Raw genomic sequence first — 18,504 nt, forward strand, 5'->3', positions numbered from 1 at the left:
TTGTGTACATGTCTATAAGTTATCTGCAGCTTTCACTGTTGCCTTGCGGGGCAGGTGTGTTAATAATCTCCCTACCTGTAGCTGATAGTTATGATACAAATAGATTATTTTTCCACTACAATTGCCCTCTATTTAAAAACATAATGTGCTATTGGTGCTTAACACACATCAAAGCAACAGGAAATAATAGTAGTGGTACTACTACTACTACTACTACTACTACTACTACTAATAATAATAATCTGTGCTGAAGGAACACTTTAAGACTGATGGAGCCCAAAGAGCTTTGCAAAGTCGGCATTCCTGGGGCCTCGCTGCCCTCGCTGTTCCGGGGTTCATGCAGGGCTGGAGATGAGAAATACCCGTGCCCTGAGTGTGGACAGCTCATTCCCGACAGATGCAAGCAGACCTGGATCCGCTACATGGCTGGAATGGATGATCACAGAACCCCGGGGGGACCGGCCCGGGCTGGGCTTCGAGACCCGTGGGTCCCCCCGGGCCCCCCGCCCCCTCCCCGCCGCTCTGCGGCTTTCCCGGGGCGGCAGCGCCGCTCGCTGGAAGCCACGGACCGAGCGCTGGGACCAGCCCCGCTGTGACCCAAAATGGTTCGGCTTGGAAGGACCTTAAAACTCATCTTGTCCCACCCTTGCACTGGACCAGGCTGTGGTGCGGGGGGGTCGCGCCAGCGGCTCCCTCCGGAGCCCTGAGATTTGCAGGGTGACATTTCCCTTGCCGGAGTGTTAAAGGCTAAATCCACCTCCGAGGTAGCCCAGGGAATCATCTCAGGATCCTGCGGACAAACTCCAAAGGCTCATCCCAGCCCTCCCAACCCTCCCATGCCAGCTCTCCATGACCCCTGTCATCCTCTGACCACAGCGTCCCACTCCTACACCCCCTGCAATCCATTACCCCCTATAGCAAGCCCCCGCAGCCCCCATCTCGAAACCCAAAGCCTCACCCCAAACTCCCAGCACCCCCCACCCCAAAGCCCCACAATCCCACTCACGCCCTGACCCCAAAGTCTCATCCTCCCAACACTCCCAAACCCCCACGACCAGTCACTCTCTGGCATCAGAGCCTCCCTCCAACCTCTCCCAGCACCAGATCACCCCCCACCCCAAATCCCCTCTTGCCCCTTGACCCCGAACTCCCCCAACCCCAAATCCGCACGTGTCCTCCCTCCGCTCTTCTGGGGGGCGTGTCCTCCCACCCGGGGCGTGTCCGCGCCGGCCGCACTACATCTCCCGGCATGCCCTGTACGCCACTTCCGGCGGCGCGTCCCGGCGGCGGCGGCGGCGGCAGGTGAGGGCGGGCGGGGGCCCGGGAGCGCCGGCACGGCGGGGGAAGGACGGGTCCGGAGAGCCCCGGCTCGGCCCTGCCGAACCCCCTGCCCAGGGCAGCGCTTCGGGGCGGGGGGCGAGAGGGGCGGTCACGGAGGGGAAGCCGAGGGCACCCGGGGATGCCGCGGAGGGCCCGGGCTCTGCGGAGACCGCGCCGGGGCCGTCCCGCCGGAGAGGCTGCGGGGATCGGCTCGCGGGTCACACGCACCCGCACGCTGGCTCTGAGCACAAGAAGCGGAGTTCTCGTCCTGTTCGCCTCTGTCCTCCGAAGGGCGGTTCGGAAACCCGGAGCGGCTTGGGCTGGGACTCCAATAAAACCCGGGGTTTCGTCCCTGCCGCCCTCCTATGCCTTGCCGTGAGTGTTTCCAGCTTCCCCAAAGTTCCCTCTGAGGCAGCCCCGTTGGTATTTCTTTGTTTGATCTCGCCTGCCTTAATGTTGACTGAAATCTGAAACGTCCCCGTTGTGCTTTCTGGCTTAATTGTTCTTTCCCTCTGTTTGCACGCAGATGAATTATTTACCTCTGTGCTTTGCATTGGGTTGTGTTTGTCCAGGTGGAGGTAGGCGAGGGCTCGGTGCCCTTCTCTGGCACTGAAATACTGCAAAGAAAGTAAATTATGTGAGAAGGTGCTCAGCTGAGGCTGAAATAAACGATAAAGCTCTTTAAGCTTTAGGATGTTTAAATGCTGCTTCTGCAAGCCTAGAAAGAGAGGTGGGAGTCAAGGGATCCCAGAATGACTTGAGTTGGAAGCGACCTTAAAGCTGCTTTTGTATCACCCCCTGCCATGGCAGGGACACCTTCCAACTGTCCCAGGCTGCTCCAAGCCCTCTCCAGCCTGGCCTTGGGCACTGCCAGGGATCCAGGGGCAGCCCCAGCTTCTGTGCCAGGGCCTCCCTGCCTCACAGGGAAGAATTCCTTCCCAATATTCATCTAAGTCTCCTTGTTGAGTTTAAAACTGCCTCACTTGTCCTATCACTTTCTGCCTGTATAAAAAGTCACTCTCCTTTTTATAATCTTCCTTCAAGTATTGGAAGGGTGTACTGAGATTTCCCAGGAGTGTCTTCTCCTTGTAACTGCTTCTTTAATGCTTAAAGAAAGCTGGAATTGTAGAGGAGTGAGTGCTAAAGTTGAAAGTTTCATGATGTTCCTGTTTTTCAAAAGCAAGTTCAATGCAGAATCGGGGAGGGGGACAGCTGAAGCTTCCACAGTCTACTCTTGGTGGGTCAACGATGTTCAGCTGAGTTGGTTTGATGTGCTAAAGAAGATGCAAGCGAGTGTAATTGGATTCCTCTCCCTGCTGCGATTTCCTCAGGAGTGCCTGATGCTCTTCAAACAGGGAAAAGGGAATGTATTCAAACTGCTTTTAAGAGTAGACAACACCTAAAATCGTCAACTTTACATGGTTTAAATTCCTTTCTGTGAAGAGTGCCGAAAAGGGCAAAATAGAGCCAAAATGAGGCCAGTTGTGAGGGACAGGGCTGTCACAGTTACACCAACTGAAGCTGAATATCTGAACAGTGATGGCAACAAAACCCCTTTCTCATTCAGAGTAGGTTTAAACCTGTTCTTGCCAACAGTGCTGGGAATGACTGCACTGTTCTGTCCCAAGTCAAGGTGGTTTCAGAGGTGTCAGTGTGTCCTTTCACAGGCGATACTCTGTTATCTGGTAACGTATCAGAGCGTTTTTGCAAGGAGCATTTTCTTTCTGGATTATCACGGGAATGAGCTGTGTCTGAGGCACCAAGCATACTCAGGCCCTGGGAGATGGAGAGGGAGTCCTGTTGAAAGCGTGGGACAGTGCCACAAACAAGGGGAATGTGATTGCATCCTTGTTTTTATGCTGCTGGATCAGTGATTATACAGCCTTCTACTTCATTAAGTCACTGGTTAATTTGATTTCCAGTTCAATCTGATAACAGTTTTGAGAGCCAAATAATTTGTATTTAAACAAATAGCTTCTATTTTGATCAAATTTCATTGTGTTTGGCATGTGTTGGAGCATTCTATGTATTAAAAATTGCTGAGACTGTGGTTCCTGCAGGTTTATTTAGCTGGTGATGAATACTTAGTTACAAGCTGTACAAAACCCCTGTCTGGGTGTGGGGAGGGGGGCTTAAAACAGAACTGGGTTTTTCTGGCTGGTCTCAGTGACTCCATGAGTGAAGAAAGCTGCAAATATCCTTGGGATCATTTGGATTACCTCAAAACATGTCATTTTCAGGCAAAACTGGAACTTTGGGCTGCAGGGAAGCTGGTAAGGGCTGTTGGGGGCAAAGACATCATCTTGCTCCTGCATCCATTAAGGTGGGAGTGGAAATGCTCCAGGTCATTCATAATCAGTTCCCTAATTCTCCTTAGCAGTGATTTTCTGCATACAAGGGCCATGTGGGTTTATTTTTCTGAGTGTGAGAATGCTTTTATTTTTTGCTGGCAAGTTTGGAGCCTGTGGAAAACTAATGGATGTGCAACTGTGGCAGCGTTGGGGCTCAGCTTTGTGTTGAGGGGAGAAAAGCCCTTTCAGAGATCTATTTTTATCAGTTAATTAGTCGCTGTTGCTGACGTGTCAGTGCTCTGGTGATAACTATTCCCAGCTCTTCCCTGCACAGTGGGGTCATGGTTAGGCAAGGAATGCAGCAGCCAGCATGGCTGCTCATCCCCATGGCTGGAGTTTAACTCCTTCCAAACTGTGCCCCTGAATCCAAGGGCAGATTCCATGGGAGGAGTTGGCATATAGATACACAGAAGTTTGTCAGTCTTCAGCAGAGGTGCTTTCCCATCCGTGACTGCCCTTAATTTTTCCTCTGCCCAGGGGATTTACTATATCTCAGTAGAAGTTGAGGTGTGGAGGTGGTTGTGATTTGCCAATGGCTGGGTGACAGGACTGGAACCAGAGGTAAAAGGCTGCAGCTTTCCCAATTCTTGCTCTTATCTGCTGATTTTGGATGACTCAGGACGGTCTGTCCGGGTTGGAAGGTGACCGGGCAGAGCATCTACACGTTGGTATTTTGCTTCTTGTAGATGAGGAGTTGCTGTTTTCCTGATTTCAAAATGATGAAGCCCTTAATCTGAAAATTCTTGTGTTGTTCGTTCTATTGCTTGTGGTGTCACTTGTTTTTGATTCTCAGCTGTGCTGAGATAGGGAGGTGAGAGGCAACTTTGGTCGCAGCTATACCCTGATTGTCACTGCCTGAATTTCTTTGTTTATTGCTGACTCTCTGCTCTTTCTGCTGAGGATGGGATGGGGGAGGGAGGGCTAATTATCTCCAGAGAGAGGCTTTAAATGCTATTAGCCAAAAGACCAGGCTTCATCTCCTAACTTGAATGAGTTGAGAGAAATAACACAAAGCGCTGGTGGCAAAGATAGGAAAATTGACAGCAGTCCAAATGGTTTCTCTCTGCTGAACACTGGAAATATATTTATTATTTCTTTTCCCTGAGCCTTTGGCTGGTAGCAGCTTTGGAGGAGTGAGGGAAGGGGTAAACAAATTGTTAACTTTATTCTTTAGTGTTTATGCTTTTTGCATACTAATTCCAAAGCACAGTTAGGAATTGCTCACCTACCAGCCTCCTGCAGTCGTGATGGGCAATTCATTATCAAGGACTAATTAACCACATCTGCTGAGTGTCATGGGGCAAAACAAGGTGCATACTGATGAGGTCGATTTATGCAAGCCTGGCACTTCTGTGCAGTCGGTGTCTTTTGAAACACTTTTAGGAAAGATCATTTGACTTCGGTAAAGTTTTCTGCTGTTAGAGGTTTGAACCTTTTGTCAGCTCCAGAAAGCTGCTGCTAAAAGCAGGAATCTCTTGGCTGCCAGTACCTAAAGGTTTTCCTTTAGTTAACCAAGCCCCAAAAGTTAACCTCTTAATTACAGCTGTGTCGCCACAGACTCAGTTGTCTAAAATACATCAAGATTAATCCCCACCATTGATTTAAACTGTAGGCTGCCCCATATGGGCTTCCTTCATCACCTCACACTTGTCTGTGGGAAGGGTGAACCTCTCTTTATGTACTTTTCTTTCCCTTAGCTTTTAAGGGTGCAATCAAGAAAAATTTGGCCCTAATCTTACAGAAAAGCCTTGATTTGTAACCTTGGATCAAAGTTTGGGAAGCACTGACTCGTTTGGTGTCTGCACAGTGGGCCATGCTCAGACCTCTCACTGTGTAAGCACTGTGTTGCAGAGGGCGACTTAGCAAAAAAAGAGATTATTGCTGGATGTGGCCTTGAGGTTGGGATCACAAGCTGTGTCTTAGGCTGTGCTCATGGACTTGAAGCTTCCAGAGGTGTTTATGGATGGGGGATAAAGCCAAAGGTTGTTGTCTTCGGAGTATTCAAGCTTTGAACAAAGCATGTCACTGTGCCAGTTTTCAGGGGACTTTGGCTGCAGTCACATGCCTTTGAAGGTTGTGTTCTCTTGACTAATCCTTCTGTCCTGCTCAAAATCAAATCTGGGATGTCTGTCAGCAGCTGAACTCGCTGCTGTAGGTCGGGGGATCGGCCGTTCTCACTGTGCAAAAGGAAAGAAAGGGGGGAATTTCCAGGTTGAATCTATTAAGCTGGCTGTGCGAGGTGTCCTGAATGTGCTGCAGTCTGGTCACCTGCAAAAACCTCCATGAGGGTATCAGGCTGGGGAAGTGGGATGAAGGATTGTTGGGAGGCTGCTGGATCCCCAAAATCAATGCGACACTAGTGATTACACTAACCAGTATTATTCCACATCTACTTCTAGCCTCCAAATGAAACCTTCAATCTATATTTTAATGACTGTGTTCTCTCTACTTACCACCTGTGAGTCCAGGAAAAATAAGGTTGCTGAGGTGGACAGGAGGCCTGATTTAGCTCCCAGCTATGTTGCTGTTGTGGTGTTTGATGTCAGGCAAGTCACTTTTTCCTTGTTTCATCCTTCTGTCTATCCTCTCCAAAATGACCTGTGGTTAGTGAGAATGTCATCCTCCTGTTTATAGCTAGAGGGACAAATTAATTCATCTCAGCCTTAAGGGCCATAATTAGCAGCCAGGTTCTACTGGTCTAGTCCCATCCTGGTCTGTGTCATATGGTGTGTAGGTGGGCCCTTTAGTAAATAGAGTATGAATAACAGGAGGAAGTGTTTTGGTATGTTGGGTACGTCCAGCGTCAGCTGTGTTCAAGGAATTGTTTCTTGATTTTCACCTTGTCCTGTATTTTGTGAATGTGTAATTTGAAGTTTTAACTCTGCAATGTTTTTATTTAAATGCTTATTCAGGTTTCACACTGGGCTTTCCTGTCTGTGGACTTGCTTTTTGTATTGTTATTTTGCAAGGGGGGATTTTTAAGAGCTTTTTCGGTGAAATAAAAAAAAAGTTTGCGTTGATTCTGCAGTAAATTCCCGCTGCTCTTGGGAAGTGGGATTTATAAAGCTGCTGTGCTACATTTCAGCATGGAAAGGGACATGGGGGAGAAACTACTAGAAATCCGTTTCTCTAATATGGAATTGTATAGGTGATATATACTCTTGCATGGAGAGCAGCGGTCCTTGCATAAGCACTGGATACATTAACATTTCTAACTAGTAAATTTATGGATAATCTCTTTTGGAGGATTTATTTAGATTTGAGAGCATTAGCTTCTGGGAAAATTAAACCTCTTTTAAATCCACTTGTTCAGAGACTAGACTGAGGAGCTGCTGGTAAGCCCTGCCATCTTCCTCCTGCTTTTCTGTGGGCTTGATTGGAATTGCAGTGCAGGGACACAGCTGGTCCAGAGGTATCAGGGCTTTGCTTTTAGGTGCTTTATCCACTTGTGGCAAAATGGATTTGGAGCCTGTTTGCTGTTCCTGTAAAGGGGCGTGTGCAGCTTTAAGCAGTGCCAAAACTAAGAGAGCCCCTAAAACAACCAGCCCCAAAGGTAAGAAAGATTAAATGTTTGTGGGAGCTGAAATGTCTGGATAAAGCTGTATTTCTGCATGATGTCACAGTTTTGGGGGGCCGGTGGTGACTGAAATGTCAGTGTGCTGGGTGCTGCTGTGCCTGCTGAGGCGTACCTTCGTTTCAGGTGGCTGAATCATGGCTCTGTGTATTTAATCATAGTTTCTATAGCAGTGAAATCTTTAACGAGCAGGTGGAGTTTGCTCTTAGTCCACTGCAAGTTCGCGTGAATGTTGTGGCCGATTCATTCCTGTGTTCTTGCTGAGCAGAGTCATTTCATAGGGGATAATATTGAAGGCTATTCTGTGTTTCTGGTGCATGTAATGAGTACTGAAACAGCTCTTTCATTTTAATAGTATTACTGTTTTTAATATTATGTTGTGAGCATTGCTTTGTCCTGTCATGTGTGGCTGCACTGCTGAGTAAATGCAGAGTAGGATTCCTTATGCTGATGTGAATGTTTATCTTACTACCTTTTGATTATCATTTAAGATAATTGAACCTGTGATTGTAGACTTCAGTCTTCCTGTGTTCTCCACAAATACATCCCTCAGGGCCGTATTATGTTGGCTCATAATACGACTGTGGTTTGGTCCTGTTGTACTGAAAGCTAAAATTCTTTAATTCTTTGGTATTTCCAAGGTGACTTTGGTGCAGGAAGCAATTTTCGTTCTTAATGCCAGCAGCAAGGGGTTTGATTTGCATCCTCAAGATGATGTGGTGGTTTTGTGTGGATTTAGAGCCACATGTCGCCTTGCTCTGGTGTCCTATAAAATATGTTGTGTTCTTGTACTTGGAGCAGAATGTTGATCCTGGAGAAGGGCACTAGCTGTTGGGTCCCTCAGTGGGATGAGAGTTCTTTAGGATGGCTGACAGTGCTGCTGATAATTTGGCTTCAACAAAACCTCATTTGGAGCTCATGTTAAGGCTGCTTTTGGGGAAGTGTGACAGTTTAACATTTGCCAGCATTGATCATACTCTCTTCATCCTTACCCTCTTTTGAGCGTGAGCACTTTAAAAGCAAATAAAGCTTCCTTGTCGAAAATTCTGGTTCTGGTGTGGCATGTCACTTGCTTGTGACAACTAATGCAGTTGAAACAGGAATCTGTTGGGAATGGATTTGTATCTCCATTAAACAGGAGGAGAACGTGTCCTTTGCCAAGAGTCTGTTGGAGATGTTGGCTGAAAATTGTTGTGTTTAACTTCCTGTGCATGGGGATCAGCAGCAGCAGGCTGACTTTTGCCCATGTGAATGAATGGGCTTAACCTGCTGTTCAAAATGCAGCACTAAAGCATTTGGGAGTGCAGTGCACAGGGAACTGGGGTGGTGGATGCAGCACTGCTCAGCTCTGGGGGTGCTATTCCTGTCTCCTCCTTCACAGTGAATAGCTCCTGTTTTATTGTGGGTGTCCCTTGGAGCTGGAAATCAGAGAGGCTTTGTCTGTTAGGCAGACTGTGTGCAGGTGAAGTGCATGTCCTGTTTATTTGCCATTTCTGTTAGTGTTGAAGGCAAGAACACTTTGTTCCCTGCTTTTGATTGTAGCAGTTTGGAGTGCGAGATCTTCCAAGCTTGACTTTGTGAAGCTTTCTCACAGTTGCAGGCTTGATCCTGGAATTTAGTGTCCCTACAAGCTCAGTCTTCAAAAGGAATTCTTTCTTGGGAGGCTGTGTTTATGCTGGCTGATAGGAACCTAGCTCAGCTACCTGTAATCACTGTCTAGGTTTGAAGTAGCCATTGTGGGGTGAAATGTTTGCTGCCTTTCAGCAGAGTGCTTGTCAAATAGTCTTATTTAGTGCACCCAGATTTTTAACAGATGGGACAGATTCCTGTGAGCCTGGGTAACCACTACAATTGCTTTGCAAGGTGAGACATTTCTGTTTTGATGGGTGGGAGAATTAATAGCGCTGTGTGATTCATTCCAGTGATGTGTCTGGTTTTGGATCAGATTTGGATTTTTTGTAAAGGATATTAGCATTTGTCTTCAAATAAAGCTAAGTTGAAAGGCAAAAGATGACAGAAACAGTTCCTGAGCTGTTTTGATAGGATGAATGAATCTTGCAGATAGAGCTAGATCCCTGTACACTTGAGGGGACTGGGAGAATTGGTCTTGGGCAACGTGATCACTGTGCTCAGAAACTCTTCCCCTTGTGCTTGGGGTGCCAAGAGGGAGAGAGTGGCACCAGGGCAGTGCAGTGTGGATAGAAGAGCTGTGCCAGCCCACAGCTCCTGCAGGGACAAGGAGCTGTGGGACACCAGCTCTGCCTTAGGTCTGCAGGGACAGTGATTAACCACAGCAGGAGTCTGTCCTGTGGGTAGCCAGTGTCTAATGGAAGCGTTCTGCAGATGGCCAGACTCGCTGAACAGCACAGGAACCAGAAGCACAGGAGCAGGGAAGGAGATGTCAGTGTCTGGTGCTTTTGGAGCTCGGTGTGCACTGCAGGAACAGCCTCTTGTGCTGTTTTTTGTCTTGGCAAAGGCAGCAGTATCCGAGTGAGTATTGAGCAGTCTCTGGTGGCCAGGCCTCCATTTGCCTCCATAGTCCTGTTCCTGCTGCCCATCCTAGGCTACCCTAAATGCCACCACACTTGAGGGATTACAGGCCAGGTCCAGCAGGAGTGAGCAAGGCAGAATTCAGCCTCCATTTTAGTGTTTTATTGCCTGCTCTTGGGCCTATCACTTCCTTTGGAAAGAGGTTATTTACTTCCTGCAGAATTGCCCTGGACAGAAGTAGGGTGTGCAAGAAAGTGAAAATCTCTGGTGATGACTGAGCTGTTACATGTTAAATTTAATCATCTGGGGACATGTGGGGCAGGTGATGCATTAGTCAGATCTCAGGATGTGATCCGCCAGTGGAGGGATGTGTTCCCCAAAAGCCAGAGAGTGCCTGTGTGTTTTAGCAAATTGCAATTTAAGTATGCTAGGAGCGAGTCTAAACTGTTTTTGTGGCTGGAGGATTGCTGGTTTATGTCGTGATCCCTTAACAAAACAGCTCTGATGGAGGCAGCCTCTGCCATTGGGCTTTTGTGTCTCAGCAGGACAAAAGCTGTGCTGGAAGCAAAGTGGGTGTCTGTGTGCCTGGTGTGTCCATCTGTGCTGGCTGAGAGAGAGCTGGAATTTGGAAATGCTTTTAACTGTGTGGGGGGAGCAGGTGGCTTTTCATTGCAATGAGTTGTTTATTCCGGTATAGATTGGTGCAGGGTTTTGTGGCTGCCTGTTGTTCCAAGAAAGTGGGAGGAATGAGGGTTAGAAAGCGTGGAACTGGTTAAACTGGAATTCCTGGGTAATGCCTGCCCTTGAGTTATGATCAGCGAGGTCCTGCTTATTTCAAAACCTAGGGCTGAGAAATCCTGGTGCTTTTGGGATCAGTTGGCTTTAGGTTTTTGCTTCTAGGTGTACTGGAGGAGTTTAAGAGTAGTTTTGTAGCAGAGAACTCAAATAATCTTATAGATATGAGTGAAGAATCTTGGTTTGTCACAGATGCTCTGAGATTATGCACTATAGGTACTCATGGCCTGGTGATCAACCTGGCTCAAACAGCATGGAGAGATAAGGGTGGCACCTTCCCTCTGGTGTTTGCAGTGGGAAAAGGGATAGAGGAGTGGCAAGATCTATGATTCATGTCAGATTTTTCAAGCCTGTTTGGTGCTGGGAAGCCTGACTTGATGTCTCCCAAGCCCAGTCCTAGCCCTTGGCTGCGAGGACCAACACTGCAGCCCTGTGTGGGGCTGCAGCTGTGTAAACTTCCAAAAGTGCTGTTGCTGCCGAGCAGGTCCTGTGTATTCACTCCCTTCCCTTATTCTCCGATAACTGGTTGTGGCCCATGTGACAAACAAATTGAGGAACTGGACTACATTCAAGCCAGCTGCTTCTGCACCAGGCTGGTTTTGGCTGGAGTCAGCTGCTCCATAAGATCTCTGGTTCCTGTACAGGGAAGGGCTGGGAGCTACTGGAGGTACCTGGAGTGCTCCTAAGGCATGTCTTGTGGAGGATCCTCTGCTTGTGAACCAGGGGCTCCTCATGCCAGGTGTGCAGAGCTATGTCCAGCAACCTTCCTGTTAATACAGCCCATCCCATGGCATTTCCTCAGCTCCTGTGCCTCGAGAATATTTGAGATGTTGATGTTTTCTCTAATTTTAAAGTCCTCTCTGCTCCTTGGTGTTATAATGATTCCCTTGATTTAATTTGCACAGTTGGAGAAGAGCATTTTTTCCTGGTTGCCTTCCTGGCCCAGGTCAGCTAGCCTGCCTGCAGGGCAGGAGGAGAGATTTGGCGCTTCAGTTGGGTGTTTTTTCAACCTTTGTTACTGTGGAAGGTCCTTTTGTGCCTGGAAAGAAGCCCTGATAGTTTTGTTGAGCTCTTAATGCAACTAAATGTGTTGGCTGGAAAATGTCATTTCTAATGGAAAGTTAGAGTGGTGATGAGAGAAGATAGCTGAAACATTCCTTTCTTGGGGGAGTTCCAGGAGATTACTGTCTTTAAGATTATCCCATTTAAGATTTAATTAAAGATTATTTGGAGGAGTATATCAGACCAAAACCTAAAAGATGAGTGACCATGTGCTGAGCAACATAGTCTAGTGGAAGATGTCTCTGCCTATGGCAGGAAGGTTGGAATTAGATGATCTTTAAAGGCCCTTCCAACCCAAACCATTCCACCATTGTGTCCCTGACTGGAGGCATTTGTAAGAGCACTAGGAAAGGCACAACTTGCACCTGAGATTAAAATCAACTTGTGGCCCAGTAGGTGAGATGGTTACACTAAGCACCATCCCCGGGCAATCAGTGTTGCTGCTTCATAAACTTTGTGCACAACGATGAGAACTACAAAAGATTTTTTTTTTCTTTTTAAGAAAATGTTCTCATTCAGAAGCTTTATGAGCTTATTTTCACAATGGGATGCCTCGCTGCCTACACTTATGTTATAAAGACTTTGCCAGATCAGTAGTGGGAATTAATTTCTCTGCTGTCCTATTTAAAGCCTGGGCACCTTTTTATTAAAGCTGGAGCTTTGCAAGAAAATAATTGCCTGAGGAGGGCTTCTTCAAGGAAATTTGATATCTTAATCAGAAATAATTTGAAATTATGCTAGTGAGAAAGAAAGAAAAAAAATAAGGCTACAACTGAATTTCAAACTACATGAACTGCTTGGCAAAATCTGCTTCAAAAGGTGAAATGTAATGCTCCTATAGATTGTGATGTAATTCCAGAGTTGATTCAGAAAGAGCTTGAATTTCAAACAGGTGAGCTGTTCCCAGTCAAAAAGCGTTGACTCTGTAAGTTGACAACAACACCTACACAGCATAGGTTTCCTGTATCTCATATTTTTTCAAGTGAGAACATTGCATTACCTTTGTGGAATTTGATTAGAGATGCCTGGTTTATGTGCTGGAACGTGCAGCAGGGAAAGCATGGGGTTTAATCTGACTGCACAAACCCTGTGGGCTGTTTATCCCAGGAAGCAGTTGGGCATTCAGGGTGCTTTGGGAAAGACCCTTATGGCAGGATTGCAAATTCAGCTCTGCTGCTGCAGGATTTTGGGGAGTTCAGGTGAGCTTTCTAACAAATTCATTTTAGTGCTTTGATGGTGGTTAAGCTCATTCCTCTCACTTTTTAAATAGAGGCGAAAAGAAACACTTTTCAAATGGGCTCTGCAGTGGCTGAGACTAAAAGTGGCCTCATTCTGGGGAGGAAATGGTGGTTGCAAATGAAATTGTCTATTGTGTCAAAATTACAGGGGCATGACCACAGCACTGAACGAGTACTCAGCTGCTAAGTTTTTATTCAAAGTTTGATGAAAATGGAAACCACTAAATGAAGGCAGAGGTGGTTTGAGTTTTACCCCAGAAGCCAGAGGTAAATAAGTAACCCTGTTATTTTGTGCCTTTTGGGGGTGTGTTACAGAACTGACACAGATTATTATAGGTCAGCTAATATGTGCAACCCACAGTCCTCAGCTGCTCCCCGTAACAGTGGGTCCAGGATGAGAGGTTTGCTTGGATATATCCAAACAAGCTCATTTGGATCCTTTGTGGCAGACAGGCACATGCAGAGGACTGAGCTCATGTTTGCTCAGCATTCATCAGGTATAAACCATAGAATCCTAGGATGGTTTGGGTTGGAAGGGACCTTGAAACTCATCCAGTTCTACCCCCTGCCATGGGCAGGCACACCTTTCACTACCCCAGGTTGCTCCAAACCCCATCCAACCTGGCTTTGGACACTTCCAGGGATGGAGCAGCTACATGAATTTAAATTCCCTGTGAGGTGTTGTACAAGAATGAGCTGTTGCATGAGCGGGCATTTGCAGACCACAAAGCAATTTTAATTTCTGACAAGCCCTATTGTCCTGAAATCAGTTGTGCAGCAAGACACGAGGAAAATGTGCCAGTTCCAGTGGCTTCAGCCACTTCAAGGACAGTGAAAAGCGGAGCTGGTTTGCTCTTATTCATACTGCCGTTTTTTCTCTGCATGTATCTGCACCTCCAGAGTGGTGGATCAGCTGTAAGCAGGTCTAGAGGCAAATTAGAAGTGTCTCCCATACTAAGAGCTAAATAGAAATAGCATTTGTCACTGTGGGCTGGTGCAGAAGCTATGCTGTGTTCGTATGTGCTATACTTTCCTATAGGCTGCTGGCTTTTTGTTACAGGTTTGGTGAATACCAGGTTTTTGTTCCAGATTTGGCTCCTTCAGTGAACAGAAACACCTGGGAGAGGCTAGAGTGGCTTTTTCAGACTTTTTATGGTCTGTTTCAAACAGAAGTATGGAAGAACTTGCTGTGTTTGGTTTGTGAGATAAAGTGTCCACGTACTACTTTCACATAAGGTGAAAGTCTGTAGGAAATAGAGTATTGCAAGTTTTAATTTGCATTTGAATTGCTTTACAGAAGAAGTTAATCCCTTCTCGGGGGAAACTGAGGCATGTATAAACAAAGGGCCTTGTCCAGTGTCCAACTCTCACTATCCCTGGAGGTGCTCAAGGAACGACTGGATGTGGCATTCTGCTCTGGTTGACAACGTGGTGGTTGGTCACAGGTTGGACTCAATGATCCTGGAGATCTTTTCTAACCTCAGAGATTCTTTGCTAGAGCAGTCTGGGGTCTGGAGTCCCACTCCAATGTTCTGCACAGCATGTCCTTGAGTACTTTTAAGGTTTACTTTTGCCCAGGTGTTGGAAAAAGCCACTCACCTTCCCCGTGGCGCAGCCCAGGAGGATGCAGCTCCCTTCCCTTTCCAGTTCCTGTCTGGTAACCTTATATTACTGTGCCACCCACAGGCAGCTACTGAGCTGCTGGAAAACATTTGCAGTTTGTATGGGGAGCCACTTATCAAATGTTAAATCTGTGACAAAAAGCCACTGGTTTCATTGACTGTAATATGAACTGTATTGAGGTTTTCAATCCTGGTTATTCAAATTTTCTATTTAAATTGCACATAGAGTTGTTATGCTAACGTCTGATTTTTCCACTTCTTTCACAAAACCCATTCCTTGTGCTAACCAGCTGCTGTGCTCCTGCTCAAAGCCGTTGCTTCCCAACAAGTGCAAAAATGCTTGTAGTGTTGGGATCCTTGGAAAGAGAGGGAAACTGCTAGGCTGTTAATTAGTGGTGCACCCCGTTAATTGGCATGTTGCCACGTTAGGCTGCATAACAACTGGGTGTAATCTGTGCAGTTTTACTGAGGAGGAATATTCTGATTTCCCTCCAACTGACCTCTCCACTGCTCAGTGTGTGATGAGTGCAGAACAAACTGGGTCAGCCGAGGCTGCTCAGAGGATTTGAAACCAGCATTTGTAGTTCCAGCAATTTGCAGAAACCAGCAAATGATATGAGCAAAGGACATGAGGAAACCAAGACTTCTAGGTGGAGCTGGTTTGTTTTTAGATGGAGATGGAGCTTTTTGGCATCCATTTTCATTGACTTGAAAAAAGGGGCTTGTGCATCTCTTCCCCTTTGTACCACTCTATGCGACAAGAGGTTAATTACACCTTTACACCTTGTCTTGTCATCTGTACTAGGGCATTTGGTATGGTTGATCTATTTAGGCTTTTTAAGAATTTCCCTTGTAATACTTAAACTCCAGTTGTGCACCCATGCTGTAATCTGTCCTTTGGTAGAATATTTGGTGCTGTTGAGGTATTCTGCTTTGTAGAACAGAATTTTAATATTGTTTACCATGCTCTTAATCTCACTGCTGGCAGATAACATGAGTTTCTTTAGCCCTCCCCCTGAGGACCCGATGGAGCTTCATGGCCAACAGACCCATGGCATTAGGTGGAGTTATCTCAGCTTTGCAAAAATCCGCTCATCTGTCTTCCTGGAAGGAGTAATTATTGGTGAGATAATGTTGATTTTATTTTTGAAATTGCATTTGTAAAAAGGAACAGGCAGCCAGATCCACGGGCTAGTTGGGGAGGGTTCGTAAGCCTGGCCCTTGAGAAACATTTGCAGCTGGGGAGAGTCCTGATGGCTTGGATCAACCATTTGTGTGGAGTTTGGCAAATCAGGGAGGAAGACTCAGGATGTTCTCTGAGTGAGAACTCGGGCTGCTCTGTGCCTGGCTTCCATCTCCCAGCTGGCCTTATTCCTGGTGTTGACTTTTTCTTGTTATGATGGTGAACTGTTGTGGGCAGCCTCGACCCTTTGCTGGGCTCTTGTCATCTGCCCCAGTGGGACCTTCTGGGTGCTGCTGCAGTAATGTAGTTTTTAAAGTAGTGTAAAGCAAAGAGCTGAAGTGGCAGAATGAGCGATAATATAATATTTGTTTATTGGCTGTTACTAGCACCATATTAGGTCAAAATGAATAATCACCTGGGAGTTGTCAGGTGAGCTTGTTTAATTTCATGGGTCATGGTCTGTATTAATGCAGGACCATGTTCCTCAAGCTATGGGTGTGTTAACCCTTCCTTTTCCTTCCAACTGGTGGATATAGTTCCAAACAGTTATAAGAACATCCTTTCTCTCCCCCACATGCATTTTTTTCCAAGGCAGCTTTGGGTTTTGCGTCTCATTGCAGTAAAAGCCCTGTGGTAGCTGCCCAGCTGCTGTCGTGTCCCTCTCTGGAATGGTGATTTAGAGCTGAGCCAGCATGGAAACTTCGTTTCCATGCCTCAGGCAAGCCTGTTGGCAGCCACTGTGGAGAAGTAATGTGCCACTTCTGCTTGGAAGAGTTGTCAGTTTTCTAGTTTAGTTGGGAAAAACAACCAACATGGGCTTAGGTTTTAGCTGGACTTTTGGAAGCAAGCTGTAGTCTTTTGAAGGAAGCTGTTCATGTTACTGAAGGAGATGAGCAGAGAGGACAGAAGGGTCCAGCTAATGAGCTTCATTCTGAAGGAAGCTGAATGGTTAATATTCCAGAGGTCTGGGTAAGGATTGCTGAAAATGAGGAAAGGGGGAAGCTGTAAAGGGGTATTCAGTAAAGCTCATGGATGTGGACTGCCCAAGGCTGGAACAAACAGCGGCACCTTGGTGTGCAGCCTCATGGCGGTTTGAGCTGGGGCTGTCAAGGTCCTGTCATTCCCAGCCCACTCCTCTGGACATGCTTGGTGTGCATCTGGGTCAGCTTTGACTGTTCCCAGAGCAGCTGGATCGGTGCTGGTGCAGGGAATGGATAGGAAGGCATGGGAGGAGGTCCAGAGTCTGGAATTGGGCTGGTTTGTGTTGCTGGGGGAGAATGTGAGCACATGGGCAGAGCTGGGAAAGACAAAATTCCCTGTGCAGCAGGGAGTGTGTTAAGACTGAAGAAGTAGGGTACAAAACATTCCAGCATTGCTGCAAAACAGTTGTTTTCTATTGTGTGTGGATTAGCTGCCTAGCTGAAAGAAGCCATCACTTTACTGCAGGAGTTCAGAGCCGGGTCAGTGGAACAGGAATATATTCCTAGAGTGGTACAAAGAGCTGGGGAAAAAGCTGTAAAGTGTTTGAAGTCTCGAGGCAGACAAAGACCGTGGTTCTGCTGCTGTGGTGGCCAGAGTACCAGAGGGGCAGGGGAGAGTCCTGAGCACTGAAAGCTGCTGAGCTGTGCCAGCAACAGGGCCCTCAGAAACAGGAATTTCACACAGCTGTCAGGCCCAGGGAATGTAGGGCAGTCAGAGGACTTGAATATTCAGAGGAGCTGTGGCATGTCATGCTAGAGGAAATGAAAAAGCCATGTTTTTTTCAGAAGTAGGTATCTGGGAAACCTGTGACAGTAGGGGATAAAAGCAAATTGCTGTTCCGTGGAGTGGGTTATCTCAAATACTATTCCAGGATACAGCTTTCCAATTAGCCACTCGTAGTTAATGCTGGCAGCAGGATCTGCACTGCTTTATCTATTTCTTTGGTGAGACGTACCCATTCCTTAGTGCAGGTGGAGCTGTGTGCTCCTGCTTTGGCAGCCTGCGGCAATGCTGCAGGAGCACGGACTTTGCTCCTTCTTCTTCTACCCTGGCATCACTTTTTTTCCCCCAATGTGCCTTTTATGCTTGTTCTGTTAATAACCAGATATTGTGGATTTAGTGTTCTGCTCAGAAAGATCCTCCCAGCAGAGGCTGAGGTGCTTCCAGCTGTGCCATCGGGCAGTGGCAGCTGTCTCTGGTGTGCACAGCGAGTGTCCAGCAGTGACGGCTGCCAGGATTAGTATTCCAGGCACAAATGTGCCCCTTGTAGTGCAGAGCTCAGCACAGCCTGTGCAGCAGTGCCCTTGAAAGGCAAATTAAACCCAGCTCCCTGGGAGCAGTGGGAGCACTGCTGTCATTTGTGCTGAGGTTCAAGTAGGCCTTGAGATGGCAGTTTCAGTTTCTCTTCTGCTTTCCCTTCCCAGAAGGGTGTGCTTGAAAGGGCAGGCAGGGATGGTGGTGGCTCTTCTGCCTTCAGTGGGGGAGCATTCCCTGGCAGGAGATTGGACCAAATGAGGGTCGGGCTCTGCACCTAAGGAGTAAAGGACAGGATAAGAGAAAAGAGCCTCAAGTTGTGTCAGGGAGTTTTAGGTTGGATAGCAGGGAAAATTTCTTCACCAAAAGGGCTGTCACGCCGTGGCACAGTGCTCAGAGCAGTGTTGGAGTCACCACTCCTGGAAGCAATCAAAAACATGTGGGTGTGGCACTTGAGGACATGGGTTACTGTTTGTCTTGACAGTGCTGGGTTAATGGTTGGACTCAATCATCTTAGAGGGTTTTTCCAGCCTAAATGATTCTGTAGTTCATTCATTCCAGTTCTTGCAAATGGTGTCCTTGATGCAGCATGTGAATACACCAAACCATGCATCCAAATGCGTGTGAAAGCTGT

The 18,504-nt window shown here is 47.0% G+C and overlaps 1 protein-coding gene across 2 annotated transcripts in view; it reads left to right on the forward strand.

Moving 5' to 3' along the window:
- The first annotated feature begins 1,274 nt into the window (after positions 1–1,274).
- Positions 1,275–18,504, forward strand: part of PHACTR4 (phosphatase and actin regulator 4) — a 56,923-nt gene continuing 39,693 nt past the window's right edge. Inside the window, exon 1 of one of the 2 annotated variants that reach the window (XM_053998827.1) lies at positions 1,275–1,302. The gene's annotated coding sequence lies outside the window, so the exon portion shown is untranslated. Of the gene's footprint in view, positions 1,303–1,629; positions 1,696–18,504 lie in introns of those variants that run through there. The other variant, XM_053998826.1, reaches the window with a different exon arrangement.

The sequence above is a fragment of the Vidua macroura genome, chromosome 25 (genome assembly GCF_024509145.1).
Source record: "Vidua macroura isolate BioBank_ID:100142 chromosome 25, ASM2450914v1, whole genome shotgun sequence".
NCBI lineage: Eukaryota > Metazoa > Chordata > Aves > Passeriformes > Viduidae > Vidua > Vidua macroura.